Raw genomic sequence first — 13,305 nt, 5'->3', positions numbered from 1 at the left:
ACACACAAATCCAGCAGCTCCTGTATTTCAATACACCAGAACCCAATATTATTGGCGAGTCGGGTAGTCCATCATCACAGTTCGAGGGCAGGCATCATTTCAGTAATTTCATCCCGTTGCATTCACATCCGTGCCTTGAATGAGATTCAATGTGATCTTTGCTCTCAAGTATGTTCCCAAGTTTTACACTTTCGTGCTTTGCATGAATGGGAATGGAACCGTGTGTGTTGAATGAGGCTCCTTGTGAGCACTGAACTTTGTCCGGTGGAGTTCCTTTTTGTGTTGCTGTAATTGTGTCATTTCTCGATGAGAAAGATTAGGCAACATTTAGTCACTTCTAGCCATGATGCTCAATTTATTTACAAATGTACAATAGTTACTAGGGACCGTTTACGTTGGAGAACAAGATCTATTGAATGCCTGTGTATTTGGGGAAGTCAAATCTGAAATAATGATGAAATTGCGTGTATCCAAAGTTAAAACTTGTGATTTGTCGCCCTTTGGTGTGTAAAAGATGCAAAAGCTTACAGCACCTGGTATTCCCAGGCGGTCTCCCATCCAAGTACTGACAAGGCCCGAGCCTGCTTAGCTTCCGAGATCGGACGAGATCGGGCGTATTCAGGCTAGTATGGCCGTAAGCCAGGGAGGCTGTCCCTGACGCTCTACTTAAAGGGAAGGCAATATCCGTTTCTGCCGTTCATACTTACAGTTGAACTGTCTCTCTACTCTAAAGCCCGGGACACACCAGCGCGCCGCAGACAGTCCCTGCTAACACGAAACGTTGTGGCAACATTGTGGCAACGTTGTGCGTTAGCTGGGGTGCCACACCAGACCGGAACTATATATTACAAAACGAACACATTGTCTTGATAAAACAGCTGTAATTGAGTGCCTGACACGCCAGTCAAGCGCAATCTTGAGAAGGTGTGCATTTCAGTAAGGATTTCAATTGACATGCAGTATGAAACTGAAAGGAGGTTGCATCACTATGATGCATAACATTGCATGTATTGTATTTTCAAGTGTGTGCATTCATCCTGTTGTCATTTTGTTTTGAAAGCAGAAGAATCATTCAACAGGTTGCTGAGACAAATGTAAACCAGTAAAACATATGAAGAGAAACAAACCTTGAATATAAGTTCAGTTGTTTAAACATTTGACAAACTATGGTGAGGGGGTAAGAAAACACACAAATCCAGCAGCTCCTGTATTTCAATACACCAGAAGCCAATATTATTGGCGAGTCGGGTAGTCCATCATCACAGTTCGAGGGCAGGCATCATTTCAGTAATTTCATCCCGTTGCATTCACATCCGTGCCTTGAATGAGATTCAATGTGATCTTTGCTCTCAAGTATGTTCCCAAGTTTTACACTTTCGTGCTTTGCATGAATGGGAATGGAACCGTGTGTGTTGAATGAGGCTCCTTGTGAGCACTGAACTTTGTCCGGTGGAGTTCCTTTTTGTGTTGCTGTAATTGTGTCATTTCTCGATGAGAAAGATTAGGCAACATTTAGTCACTTCTAGCCATGATGCTCAATTTATTTACAAATGTACACTAGTTACTAGGGACCGTTTACGTTGGAGAACAAGATCTATTGTATGCCTGTGTATTTGGGGAAGTCAAATCTGAAATAATGATGAAATTGCGTGTATCCAAAGTTAAAACTTGTGATTTGTCGCCCTTTGGTGTGTAAAAGATGCAAAAGCTTACAGCACCTGGTATTCCCAGGCGGTCTCCCATCCAAGTACTGACCAGGCCCGAGCCTGCTTAGCTTCCGAGATCGGACGAGATTGGGCGTATTCAGGCTAGTATGGCCGTAAGCCAGGGAGGCTGTCCCTGACGCTCTACTTAAAGGGAAGGCAATATCCGTTTCTGCCGTTCATACTTACAGTTGAACTGTCTCTCTACTCTAAAGCCCGGGACACACCAGCGCGCCGCAGACAGTCCCTGCTAACACGCCACGTTGTGGCAACATTGTGGCAACGTTGTGCGTTAGCTGGGGTGCCACACCAGACCGGAACTATATATTACAAAACGAACACATTGTCTTGATAAAACAGCTGTAATTGAGTGCCTGACACGCCAGTCAAGCGCAATCTTGAGAAGGTGTGCATTTCAGTAAGGATTTCAATTGACATGCAGTATGAAACTGAAAGGAGGTTGCATCACTATGATGCATAACATTGCATGTATTGTATTTTCAAGTGTTTGCATTCATCCTGTTGTCATTTTGTTTTGAAAGCAGAAGAATCATTCAACAGGTTGCTGAGACAAATGTAAACCAGTAAAACATATGAAGAGAAACAAACCTTGAATATAAGTTCAGTTGTTTAAACATTTGACAAACTATGGTGAGGGGGTAAGAAAACACACAAATCCAGCAGCTCCTGTATTTCAATACACCAGAACCCAATATTATTGGCGAGTCGGGTAGTCCATCATCACAGTTCGAGGGCAGGCATCATTTCAGTAATTTCATCCCGTTGCATTCACATCCGTGCCTTGAATGAGATTGAATGTGATCTTTGCTCTCAAGTATGTTCCCAAGTTTTACACTTTCGTGCTTTGCATGAATGGGAATGGAACCGTGTGTGTTGAATGAGGCTCCTTGTGAGCACTGAACTTTGTCCGGTGGAGTTCCTTTTTGTGTTGCTGTAATTGTGTCATTTCTCGATGAGAAAGATTAGGCAACATTTAGTCACTTCTAGCCATGATGCTCAATTTATTTACGAATGTACCCTAGTTACTAGGGACCGTTTACGTTGGAGAACAAGATCTATTGTATGCCTGTGTATTTGGGGAAGTCAAATCTGAAATAATGATGAAATTGCGTGTATCCAAAGTTAAAACTCGTGATTTGTCGCCCTCTGGTGTGTAAAAGATGCAAAAGCTTACAGCACCTGGTATTCCCAGGCGGTCTCCCATCCAAGTACTGACCAGGCCCGAGCCTGCTTAGCTTCCGAGATCGGACGAGATTGGGCGTATTCAGGCTAGTATGGCCGTAAGCCAGGGAGGCTGTCCCTGACGCTCTACTTAAAGGGAAGGCAATATCCGTTTCTGCCGTTCATACTTACAGTTGAACTGTCTCTCTACTCTAAAGCCCGGGACACACCAGCGCGCCGCAGACAGTCCCTGCTAACACGCCACGTTGTGGCAACATTGTGGCAACGTTGTGCGTTAGCTGGGGTGCCACACCAGACCGGAACTATATATTACAAAACGAACACATTGTCTTGATAAAACAGCTGTAATTGAGTGCCTGACACGCCAGTCAAGCGCAATCTTGAGAAGGTGTGCATTTCAGTAAGGATTTCAATTGACATGCAGTATGAAACTGAAAGGAGGTTGCATCACTATGATGCATAACATTGCATGTAGTGTATTTTCAAGTGTGTGCATTCATCCTGTTGTCATTTTGTTTTGAAAGCAGATGAATCATTCAACAGGTTGCTGAGACAAATGTAAACCAGTAAAACATATGAAGAGAAACAAACCTTGAATATAAGTTCAGTTGTTTAAACATTTGACAAACTATGGTGAGGCGGTAAGAAAACACACAAATCCAGCAGCTCCTGTATTTCAATACACCAGAACCCAATATTATTGGCGAGTCGGGTAGTCCATCATCACAGTTCGAGGGCAGGCATCATTTCAGTAATTTCATCCCGTTGCATTCACATCCGTGCCTTGAATGAGATTGAATGTGATCTTTGCTCTCAAGTATGTTCCCAAGTTTTACACTTTCGTGCTTTGCATGAATGGGAATGGAACCGTGTGTGTTGAATGAGGCTCCTTGTGAGCACTGAACTTTGTCCGGTGGAGTTCCTTTTTGTGTTGCTGTAATTGTGTCATTTCTTGATGAGAAAGATTAGGCAACATTTAGTCACTTCTAGCCATGATGCTCAATTTATTTACGAATGTACCCTAGTTACTAGGGACCGTTTACGTTGGAGAACAAGATCTATTGTATGCCTGTGTATTTGGGGAAGTCAAATCTGAAATAATGATGAAATTGCGTGTATCCAAAGTTAAAACTCGTGATTTGTCGCGCTCTGGTGTGTAAAAGATGCAAAAGCTTACAGCACCTGGTATTCCCAGGCGGTCTCCCATCCAAGTACTGACCAGGCCCGAGCCTGCTTAGCTTCCGAGATCGGACGAGATTGGGCGTATTCAGGCTAGTATGGCCGTAAGCCAGGGAGGCTGTCCCTGACGCTCTACTTAAAGGGAAGGCAATATCCGTTTCTGCCGTTCATACTTACAGTTGAACTGTCTCTCTACTCTAAAGCCCGGGACACACCAGCGCGCCGCAGACAGTCCCTGCTAACACGCCACGTTGTGGCAACATTGTGGCAACGTTGTGCGTTAGCTGGGGTGCCACACCAGACCGGAACTATATATTACAAAACGAACACATTGTCTTGATAAAACAGCTGTAATTGAGTGCCTGACACGCCAGTCAAGCGCAATCTTGAGAAGGTGTGCATTTCAGTAAGGATTTCAATTGACATGCAGTATGAAACTGAAAGGAGGTTGCATCACTATGATGCATAACATTGCATGTATTGTATTTTCAAGTGTTTGCATTCATCCTGTTGTCATTTTGTTTTGAAAGCAGAAGAATCATTCAACAGGTTGCTGAGACAAATGTAAACCAGTAAAACATATGAAGAGAAACAAACCTTGAATATAAGTTCAGTTGTTTAAACATTTGACAAACTATGGTGAGGGGGTAAGAAAACACACAAATCCAGCAGCTCCTGTATTTCAATACACCAGAACCCAATATTATTGGCGAGTCGGGTAGTCCATCATCACAGTTCGAGGGCAGGCATCATTTCAGTAATTTCATCCCGTTGCATTCACATCCGTGCCTTGAATGAGATTGAATGTGATCTTTGCTCTCAAGTATGTTCCCAAGTTTTACACTTTCGTGCTTTGCATGAATGGGAATGGAACCGTGTGTGTTGAATGAGGCTCCTTGTGAGCACTGAACTTTGTCCGGTGGAGTTCCTTTTTGTGTTGCTGTAATTGTGTCATTTCTTGATGAGAAAGATTAGGCAACATTTAGTCACTTCTAGCCATGATGCTCAATTTATTTACGAATGTACCCTAGTTACTAGGGACCGTTTACGTTGGAGAACAAGATCTATTGTATGCCTGTGTATTTGGGGAAGTCAAATCTGAAATAATGATGAAATTGCGTGTATCCAAAGTTAAAACTCGTGATTTGTCGCCCTTTGGTGTGTAAAAGATGCAAAAGCTTACAGCACCTGGTATTCCCAGGCGGTCTCCCATCCAAGTACTGACCAGGCCCGAGCCTGCTTAGCTTCCGAGATCGGACGAGATCGGGCGTATTCAGGCTAGTATGGCCGTAAGCCAGGGAGGCTGTCCCTGACGCTCTACTTAAAGGGAAGGCAATATCCGTTTCTGCCGTTCATACTTACAGTTGAACTGTCTCTCTACTCTAAAGCCCGGGACACACCAGCGCGCCGCAGACAGTCCCTGCTAATATGCCACGTTGTGGCAACGTTGTGCGTTAGCTGGGGTGCCACACCAGACCGGAACTATATTTTACAAAACGAACACATTTGTCTTGATAAAACAGCTGTAATTGAGTGCCTGACACGCCAGTCAAGCGCAATCTTGAGAAGGTGTGCATTTCAGTAAGGATTTCAATTGACATGCAGTATGAAACTGAAAGGAGGTTGCATCACTATGATGCATAACATTGCATGTTTTGTATTTTCAAGTGTGTGCATTCATCCTGTTGTCATTTTGTTTTGAAAGCAGAAGAATCATTCAACAGGTTGCTGAGACAAATGTAAACCAGTAAAACATATGAAGAGAAACAAACCTTGAATATAAGTTCAGTTGTTTAAACATTTGACAAACTATGGTGAGGGGGTAAGAAAACACACAAATCCAGCAGCTCCTGTATTTCAATACACCAGAACCCAATATTATTGGCGAGTCGGGTAGTCCATCATCACAGTTCGAGGGCAGGCATCATTTCAGTAATTTCATCCCGTTGCATTCACATCCGTGCCTTGAATGAGATTGAATGTGATCTTTGCTCTCAAGTATGTTCCCAAGTTTTACACTTTCGTGCTTTGCATGAATGGGAATGGAACCGTGTGTGTTGAATGAGGCTCCTTGTGAGCACTGAACTTTGTCCGGTGGAGTTCCTTTTTGTGTTGCTGTAATTGTGTCATTTCTCGATGAGAAAGATTAGGCAACATTTAGTCACTTCTAGCCATGATGCTCAATTTATTTACGAATGTACCCTAGTTACTAGGGACCGTTTACGTTGGAGAACAAGATCTATTGTATGCCTGTGTATTTGGGGAAGTCAAATCTGAAATAATGATGAAATTGCGTGTATCCAAAGTTAAAACTCGTGATTTGTCGCGCTCTGGTGTGTAAAAGATGCAAAAGCTTACAGCACCTGGTATTCCCAGGCGGTCTCCCATCCAAGTACTGACCAGGCCCGAGCCTGCTTAGCTTCCGAGATCGGACGAGATTGGGCGTATTCAGGCTAGTATGGCCGTAAGCCAGGGAGGCTGTCCCTGACGCTCTACTTAAAGGGAAGGCAATATCCGTTTCTGCCGTTCATACTTACAGTTGAACTGTCTCTCTACTCTAAAGCCCGGGACACACCAGCGCGCCGCAGACAGTCCCTGCTAACACGCCACGTTGTGGCAACATTGTGGCAACGTTGTGCGTTAGCTGGGGTGCCACACCAGACCGGAACTATATATTACAAAACGAACACATTGTCTTGATAAAACAGCTGTAATTGAGTGCCTGACACGCCAGTCAAGCGCAATCTTGAGAAGGTGTGCATTTCAGTAAGGATTTCAATTGACATGCAGTATGAAACTGAAAGGAGGTTGCATCACTATGATGCATAACATTGCATGTATTGTATTTTCAAGTGTTTGCATTCATCCTGTTGTCATTTTGTTTTGAAAGCAGAAGAATCATTCAACAGGTTGCTGAGACAAATGTAAACCAGTAAAACATATGAAGAGAAACAAACCTTGAATATAAGTTCAGTTGTTTAAACATTTGACAAACTATGGTGAGGGGGTAAGAAAACACACAAATCCAGCAGCTCCTGTATTTCAATACACCAGAACCCAATATTATTGGCGAGTCGGGTAGTCCATCATCACAGTTCGAGGGCAGGCATCATTTCAGTAATTTCATCCCGTTGCATTCACATCCGTGCCTTGAATGAGATTGAATGTGATCTTTGCTCTCAAGTATGTTCCCAAGTTTTACACTTTCGTGCTTTGCATGAATGGGAATGGAACCGTGTGTGTTGAATGAGGCTCCTTGTGAGCACTGAACTTTGTCCGGTGGAGTTCCTTTTTGTGTTGCTGTAATTGTGTCATTTCTTGATGAGAAAGATTAGGCAACATTTAGTCACTTCTAGCCATGATGCTCAATTTATTTACGAATGTACCCTAGTTACTAGGGACCGTTTACGTTGGAGAACAAGATCTATTGTATGCCTGTGTATTTGGGGAAGTCAAATCTGAAATAATGATGAAATTGCGTGTATCCAAAGTTAAAACTCGTGATTTGTCGCCCTTTGGTGTGTAAAAGATGCAAAAGCTTACAGCACCTGGTATTCCCAGGCGGTCTCCCATCCAAGTACTGACCAGGCCCGAGCCTGCTTAGCTTCCGAGATCGGACGAGATCGGGCGTATTCAGGCTAGTATGGCCGTAAGCCAGGGAGGCTGTCCCTGACGCTCTACTTAAAGGGAAGGCAATATCCGTTTCTGCCGTTCATACTTACAGTTGAACTGTCTCTCTACTCTAAAGCCCGGGACACACCAGCGCGCCGCAGACAGTCCCTGCTAATATGCCACGTTGTGGCAACGTTGTGCGTTAGCTGGGGTGCCACACCAGACCGGAACTATATTTTACAAAACGAACACATTTGTCTTGATAAAACAGCTGTAATTGAGTGCCTGACACGCCAGTCAAGCGCAATCTTGAGAAGGTGTGCATTTCAGTAAGGATTTCAATTGACATGCAGTATGAAACTGAAAGGAGGTTGCATCACTATGATGCATAACATTGCATGTTTTGTATTTTCAAGTGTGTGCATTCATCCTGTTGTCATTTTGTTTTGAAAGCAGAAGAATCATTCAACAGGTTGCTGAGACAAATGTAAACCAGTAAAACATATGAAGAGAAACAAACCTTGAATATAAGTTCAGTTGTTTAAACATTTGACAAACTATGGTGAGGGGGTAAGAAAACACACAAATCCAGCAGCTCCTGTATTTCAATACACCAGAACCCAATATTATTGGCGAGTCGGGTAGTCCATCATCACAGTTCGAGGGCAGGCATCATTTCAGTAATTTCATCCCGTTGCATTCACATCCGTGCCTTGAATGAGATTGAATGTGATCTTTGCTCTCAAGTATGTTCCCAAGTTTTACACTTTCGTGCTTTGCATGAATGGGAATGGAACCGTGTGTGTTGAATGAGGCTCCTTGTGAGCACTGAACTTTGTCCGGTGGAGTTCCTTTTTGTGTTGCTGTAATTGTGTCATTTCTCGATGAGAAAGATTAGGCAACATTTAGTCACTTCTAGCCATGATGCTCAATTTATTTACGAATGTACCCTAGTTACTAGGGACCGTTTACGTTGGAGAACAAGATCTATTGTATGCCTGTGTATTTGGGGAAGTCAAATCTGAAATAATGATGAAATTGCGTGTATCCAAAGTTAAAACTCGTGATTTGTCGCCCTCTGGTGTGTAAAAGATGCAAAAGCTTACAGCACCTGGTATTCCCAGGCAGTCTCCCATCCAAGTACTGACCAGGCCCGAGCCTGCTTAGCTTCCGAGATCGGACGAGATCGGGCGTATTCAGGCTAGTATGGCCGTAAGCCAGGGAGGCTGTCCCTGACGCTCTACTTAAAGGGAAGGCAATATCCGTTTCTGCCGTTCATACTTACAGTTGAACTGTCTCTCTACTCTAAAGCCCGGGACACACCAGCGCGCCGCAGACAGTCCCTGCTAACACGAAACGTTGTGGCAACATTGTGGCAACGTTGTGCGTTAGCTGGGGTGCCACACCAGACCGGAACTATATATTACAAAACGAACACATTGTCTTGATAAAACAGCTGTAATTGAGTGCCTGACATGCCAGTCAAGCGCAATCTTGAGAAGGTGTGCATTTCAGTAAGGATTTCAATTGACATGCAGTATGAAACTGATAGGAGGTTGCATCACTATGATGCATAACATTGCATGTATTGTATTTTCAAGTGTGTGCATTCATCCTGTTGTCATTTTGTTTTGAAAGCAGAAGAATCATTCAACAGGTTGCTGAGACAAATGTAAACCAGTAAAACATATGAAGAGAAACAAACCTTGAATATAAGTTCAGTTGTTTAAACATTTGACAAACTATGGTGAGGGGGTAAGAAAACACACAAATCCAGCAGCTCCTGTATTTCAATACACCAGAAGCCAATATTATTGGCGAGTCGGGTAGTCCATCATCACAGTTCGAGGGCAGGCATCATTTCAGTAATTTCATCCCGTTGCATTCACATCCGTGCCTTGAATGAGATTCAATGTGATCTTTGCTCTCAAGTATGTTCCCAAGTTTTACACTTTCGTGCTTTGCATGAATGGGAATGGAACCGTGTGTGTTGAATGAGGCTCCTTGTGAGCACTGAACTTTGTCCGGTGGAGTTCCTTTTTGTGTTGCTGTAATTGTGTCATTTCTCGATGAGAAAGATTAGGCAACATTTAGTCACTTCTAGCCATGATGCTCAATTTATTTACAAATGTACACTAGTTACTAGGGACCGTTTACGTTGGAGAACAAGATCTATTGTATGCCTGTGTATTTGGGGAAGTCAAATCTGAAATAATGATGAAATTGCGTGTATCCAAAGTTAAAACTTGTGATTTGTCGCCCTTTGGTGTGTAAAAGATGCAAAAGCTTACAGCACCTGGTATTCCCAGGCGGTCTCCCATCCAAATACTGACCAGGCCCGAGCCTGCTTAGCTTCCGAGATCGGACGAGATTGGGCGTATTCAGGCTAGTATGGCCGTAAGCCAGGGAGGCTGTCCCTGACGCTCTACTTAAAGGGAAGGCAATATCCGTTTCTGCCGTTCATACTTACAGTTGAACTGTCTCTCTACTCTAAAGCCCGGGACACACCAGCGCGCCGCAGACAGTCCCTGCTAACACGCCACGTTGTGGCAACATTGTGGCAAAGTTGTGCGTTAGCTGGGGTGCCACACCAGACCGGAACTATATATTACAAAACGAACACATTGTCTTGATAAAACAGCTGTAATTGAGTGCCTGACACGCCAGTCAAGCGCAATCTTGAGAAGGTGTGCATTTCAGTAAGGATTTCAATTGACATGCAGTATGAAACTGAAAGGAGGTTGCATCACTATGATGCATAACATTGCATGTATTGTATTTTCAAGTGTTTGCATTCATCCTGTTGTCATTTTGTTTTGAAAGCAGAAGAATCATTCAACAGGTTGCTGAGACAAATGTAAACCAGTAAAACATATGAAGAGAAACAAACCTTGAATATAAGTTCAGTTGTTTAAACATTTGACAAACTATGGTGAGGGGGTAAGAAAACACACAAATCCAGCAGCTCCTGTATTTCAATACACCAGAACCCAATATTATTGGCGAGTCGGGTAGTCCATCATCACAGTTCGAGGGCAGGCATCATTTCAGTAATTTCATCCCGTTGCATTCACATCCGTGCCTTGAATGAGATTGAATGTGATCTTTGCTCTCAAGTATGTTCCCAAGTTTTACACTTTCGTGCTTTGCATGAATGGGAATGGAACCGTGTGTGTTGAATGAGGCTCCTTGTGAGCACTGAACTTTGTCCGGTGGAGTTCCTTTTTGTGTTGCTGTAATTGTGTCATTTCTCGATGAGAAAGATTAGGCAACATTTAGTCACTTCTAGCCATGATGCTCAATTTATTTACGAATGTACCCTAGTTACTAGGGACCGTTTACGTTGGAGAACAAGATCTATTGTATGCCTGTGTATTTGGGGAAGTCAAATCTGAAATAATGATGAAATTGCGTGTATCCAAAGTTAAAACTCGTGATTTGTCGCCCTCTGGTGTGTAAAAGATGCAAAAGCTTACAGCACCTGGTATTCCCAGGCGGTCTCCCATCCAAGTACTGACCAGGCCCGAGCCTGCTTAGCTTCCGAGATCGGACGAGATCGGGCGTATTCAGGCTAGTATGGCCGTAAGCCAGGGAGGCTCTCCCTGACGCTCTACTTAAAGGGAAGGCAATATCCGTTTCTGCCGTTCATACTTACAGTTGAACTGTCTCTCTACTCTAAAGCCCGGGACACACCAGCGCGCCGCAGACAGTCCCTGCTAACACGCCACGTTGTGGCAACATTGTGGCAACGTTGTGCGTTAGCTGGGGTGCCACACCAGACCGGAACTATATATTACAAAACGAACACATTGTCTTGATAAAACAGCTGTAATTGAGTGCCTGACACGCGAGTCAAGCGCAATCTTGACAAGGTGTGCATTTCAGTAAGGATTTCAATTGACATGCAGTATGAAACTGAAAGGAGGTTGCATCACTATGATGCATAACATTGCATGTATTGTATTTTCAAGTGTGTGCATTCATCCTGTTGTCATTTTGTTTTGAAAGCAGAAGAATCATTCAACAGGTTGCTGAGACAAATGTAAACCAGTAAAACATATGAAGAGAAACAAACCTTGAATATAAGTTCAGTTGTTTAAACATTTGACAAACTATGGTGAGGGGGTAAGAAAACATACAAATCCAGCAGCTCCTGTATTTCAATACACCAGAACCCAACATGATTGGCGAGTCGGGTAGTCCATCATCACAGTTCGATGGCAGGCATCATTTCAATAATTTCATCCCGTTGCATTCACATCCGTGCCTTGAATGAGATTGAATGTGATCTTTGCTCTCAAGTATGTTCCCAAGTTTTACACTTTCTTGCTTTGCATGAATGGGAATGGAACCGTGTGTGTTGAATGAGGCTCCTTGTGAGCACTGAACTTTGTCCGGTGGAGTTCCTTTTTGTGTTGCTGTAATTGTGTCATTTCTTGATGAGAAAGATTAGGCAACATTTAGTCACTTCTAGCCATGATGCTCAATTTAGTTACGAATGTACCCTAGTTACTAGGGACCGTTTACGTTGGAGAACAAGATCTATTGTATGCCTGTGTATTTGGGGAAGTCAAATCTGAAATAATGATGAAATTGTGTGTATCCAAAGTTAAAACTCGTGATTTGTCGCCCTCTGGTGTGTAAAAGGTGCAAAAGCTTACAGCACCTGGTATTCCCAGGCGGTCTCCCATCCAAGTGCTGACCAGGCCCGAGCCTGCTTGGCTTCCGAGATCGGACGAGATCGGGCGTATTCAGGCTAGAATGGCCATAAGCCAGGGAGGCTGTTCCTGACGCTCTACTTAAAGGGAAGGCAATATCCGTTTCTGCCGTTCATACTTACAGTTGAACTGTCTCTCTACTCTAAAGCCCGGGACACACCAGCGCGCCGCAGACTGTCCCTGCTAACACGCCACGTTGTGGCAACGTTGTGCGTTAGCTGGGGTGCCACACCAGACCGGAACTATATTTTACAAAACGAACACATTGTCTTGATAAAACAGCTGTAATTGAGTGCCTGTCACGCCAGTCAAGCGCAATCTTGAGAAGGTGTGCATTTCAGTAAGGATTTCAATTGACATGCAGTATGAAACTGAAAGGAGGTTGCATCACTATGATGCATAACATTGCATGTAGTGTATTTTCAAGTGTGTGCATTCATCCTGTTGTCATTTTGTTTTGAAAGCAGATGAATCATTCAACAGGTTGCTGAGACAAATGTAAACCAGTAAAACATATGAAGAGAAACAAACCTTGAATATAAGTTCAGTTGTTTAAACATTTGACAAACTATGGTGAGGGGGTAAGAAAACACACAAATCCAGCAGCTCCTGTATTTCAATACACCAGAACCCAATATTATTGGCGAGTCGGGTAGTCCATCATCACAGTTCGAGGGCAGGCATCATTTCAGTAATTTCATCCCGTTGCATTCACATCCGTGCCTTGAATGAGATTGAATGTGATCTTTGCTCTCAAGTACGTTCCCAAGTTTTACACTTTCGTGCTTTGCATGAATGGGAATGGAACCGTGTGTGTTGAATGAGGCTCCTTGTGAGCACTGAACTTTGTCCGGTGGAGTTCCTTTTTGTGTTGCTGTAATTGTGTCATT

At 43.5% G+C, this 13,305-nt stretch overlaps 11 non-coding genes across 11 annotated transcripts; all 11 read right to left on the bottom strand.

Annotated features, from left to right (window-relative positions):
- Positions 1-521: 521 nt before the first annotated feature.
- Positions 522-640, bottom strand: LOC136740562 (5S ribosomal RNA). The gene has a single exon (XR_010813391.1). It is a non-coding gene; the product is annotated as a 5S ribosomal RNA (ribosomal RNA).
- Positions 641-1,706: 1,066 nt separating this feature from the next.
- Positions 1,707-1,825, bottom strand: LOC136740551 (5S ribosomal RNA). The gene has a single exon (XR_010813380.1). It is a non-coding gene; the product is annotated as a 5S ribosomal RNA (ribosomal RNA).
- Positions 1,826-2,891: 1,066 nt separating this feature from the next.
- Positions 2,892-3,010, bottom strand: LOC136740550 (5S ribosomal RNA). Its single transcript, XR_010813379.1, has one exon. It is a non-coding gene; the product is annotated as a 5S ribosomal RNA (ribosomal RNA).
- Positions 3,011-4,076: 1,066 nt separating this feature from the next.
- On the bottom strand, positions 4,077-4,195 carry LOC136740549 (5S ribosomal RNA). Its single transcript, XR_010813378.1, has one exon. It is a non-coding gene; the product is annotated as a 5S ribosomal RNA (ribosomal RNA).
- Positions 4,196-5,261: 1,066 nt separating this feature from the next.
- LOC136740327 (5S ribosomal RNA) lies at positions 5,262-5,380 on the bottom strand. The gene has a single exon (XR_010813163.1). It is a non-coding gene; the product is annotated as a 5S ribosomal RNA (ribosomal RNA).
- A 1,056-nt stretch (positions 5,381-6,436) lies between these two features.
- Positions 6,437-6,555, bottom strand: LOC136740548 (5S ribosomal RNA). Its single transcript, XR_010813377.1, has one exon. It is a non-coding gene; the product is annotated as a 5S ribosomal RNA (ribosomal RNA).
- Positions 6,556-7,621: 1,066 nt separating this feature from the next.
- LOC136740326 (5S ribosomal RNA) lies at positions 7,622-7,740 on the bottom strand. Its single transcript, XR_010813162.1, has one exon. It is a non-coding gene; the product is annotated as a 5S ribosomal RNA (ribosomal RNA).
- Positions 7,741-8,796: 1,056 nt separating this feature from the next.
- LOC136740482 (5S ribosomal RNA) lies at positions 8,797-8,915 on the bottom strand. Its single transcript, XR_010813314.1, has one exon. It is a non-coding gene; the product is annotated as a 5S ribosomal RNA (ribosomal RNA).
- A 1,066-nt stretch (positions 8,916-9,981) lies between these two features.
- Positions 9,982-10,100, bottom strand: LOC136740649 (5S ribosomal RNA). Its single transcript, XR_010813472.1, has one exon. It is a non-coding gene; the product is annotated as a 5S ribosomal RNA (ribosomal RNA).
- Positions 10,101-11,166: 1,066 nt separating this feature from the next.
- LOC136740325 (5S ribosomal RNA) lies at positions 11,167-11,285 on the bottom strand. Its single transcript, XR_010813161.1, has one exon. It is a non-coding gene; the product is annotated as a 5S ribosomal RNA (ribosomal RNA).
- Positions 11,286-12,351: 1,066 nt separating this feature from the next.
- LOC136740697 (5S ribosomal RNA) lies at positions 12,352-12,470 on the bottom strand. The gene has a single exon (XR_010813516.1). It is a non-coding gene; the product is annotated as a 5S ribosomal RNA (ribosomal RNA).
- Positions 12,471-13,305: the final 835 nt, after the last annotated feature.

This window comes from Amia ocellicauda, unplaced genomic scaffold (genome assembly GCF_036373705.1).
Source record: "Amia ocellicauda isolate fAmiCal2 unplaced genomic scaffold, fAmiCal2.hap1 HAP1_SCAFFOLD_64, whole genome shotgun sequence".
Lineage (NCBI taxonomy): Eukaryota > Metazoa > Chordata > Actinopteri > Amiiformes > Amiidae > Amia > Amia ocellicauda.
This window is presented reverse-complemented; position numbering and strand designations above follow the sequence as displayed.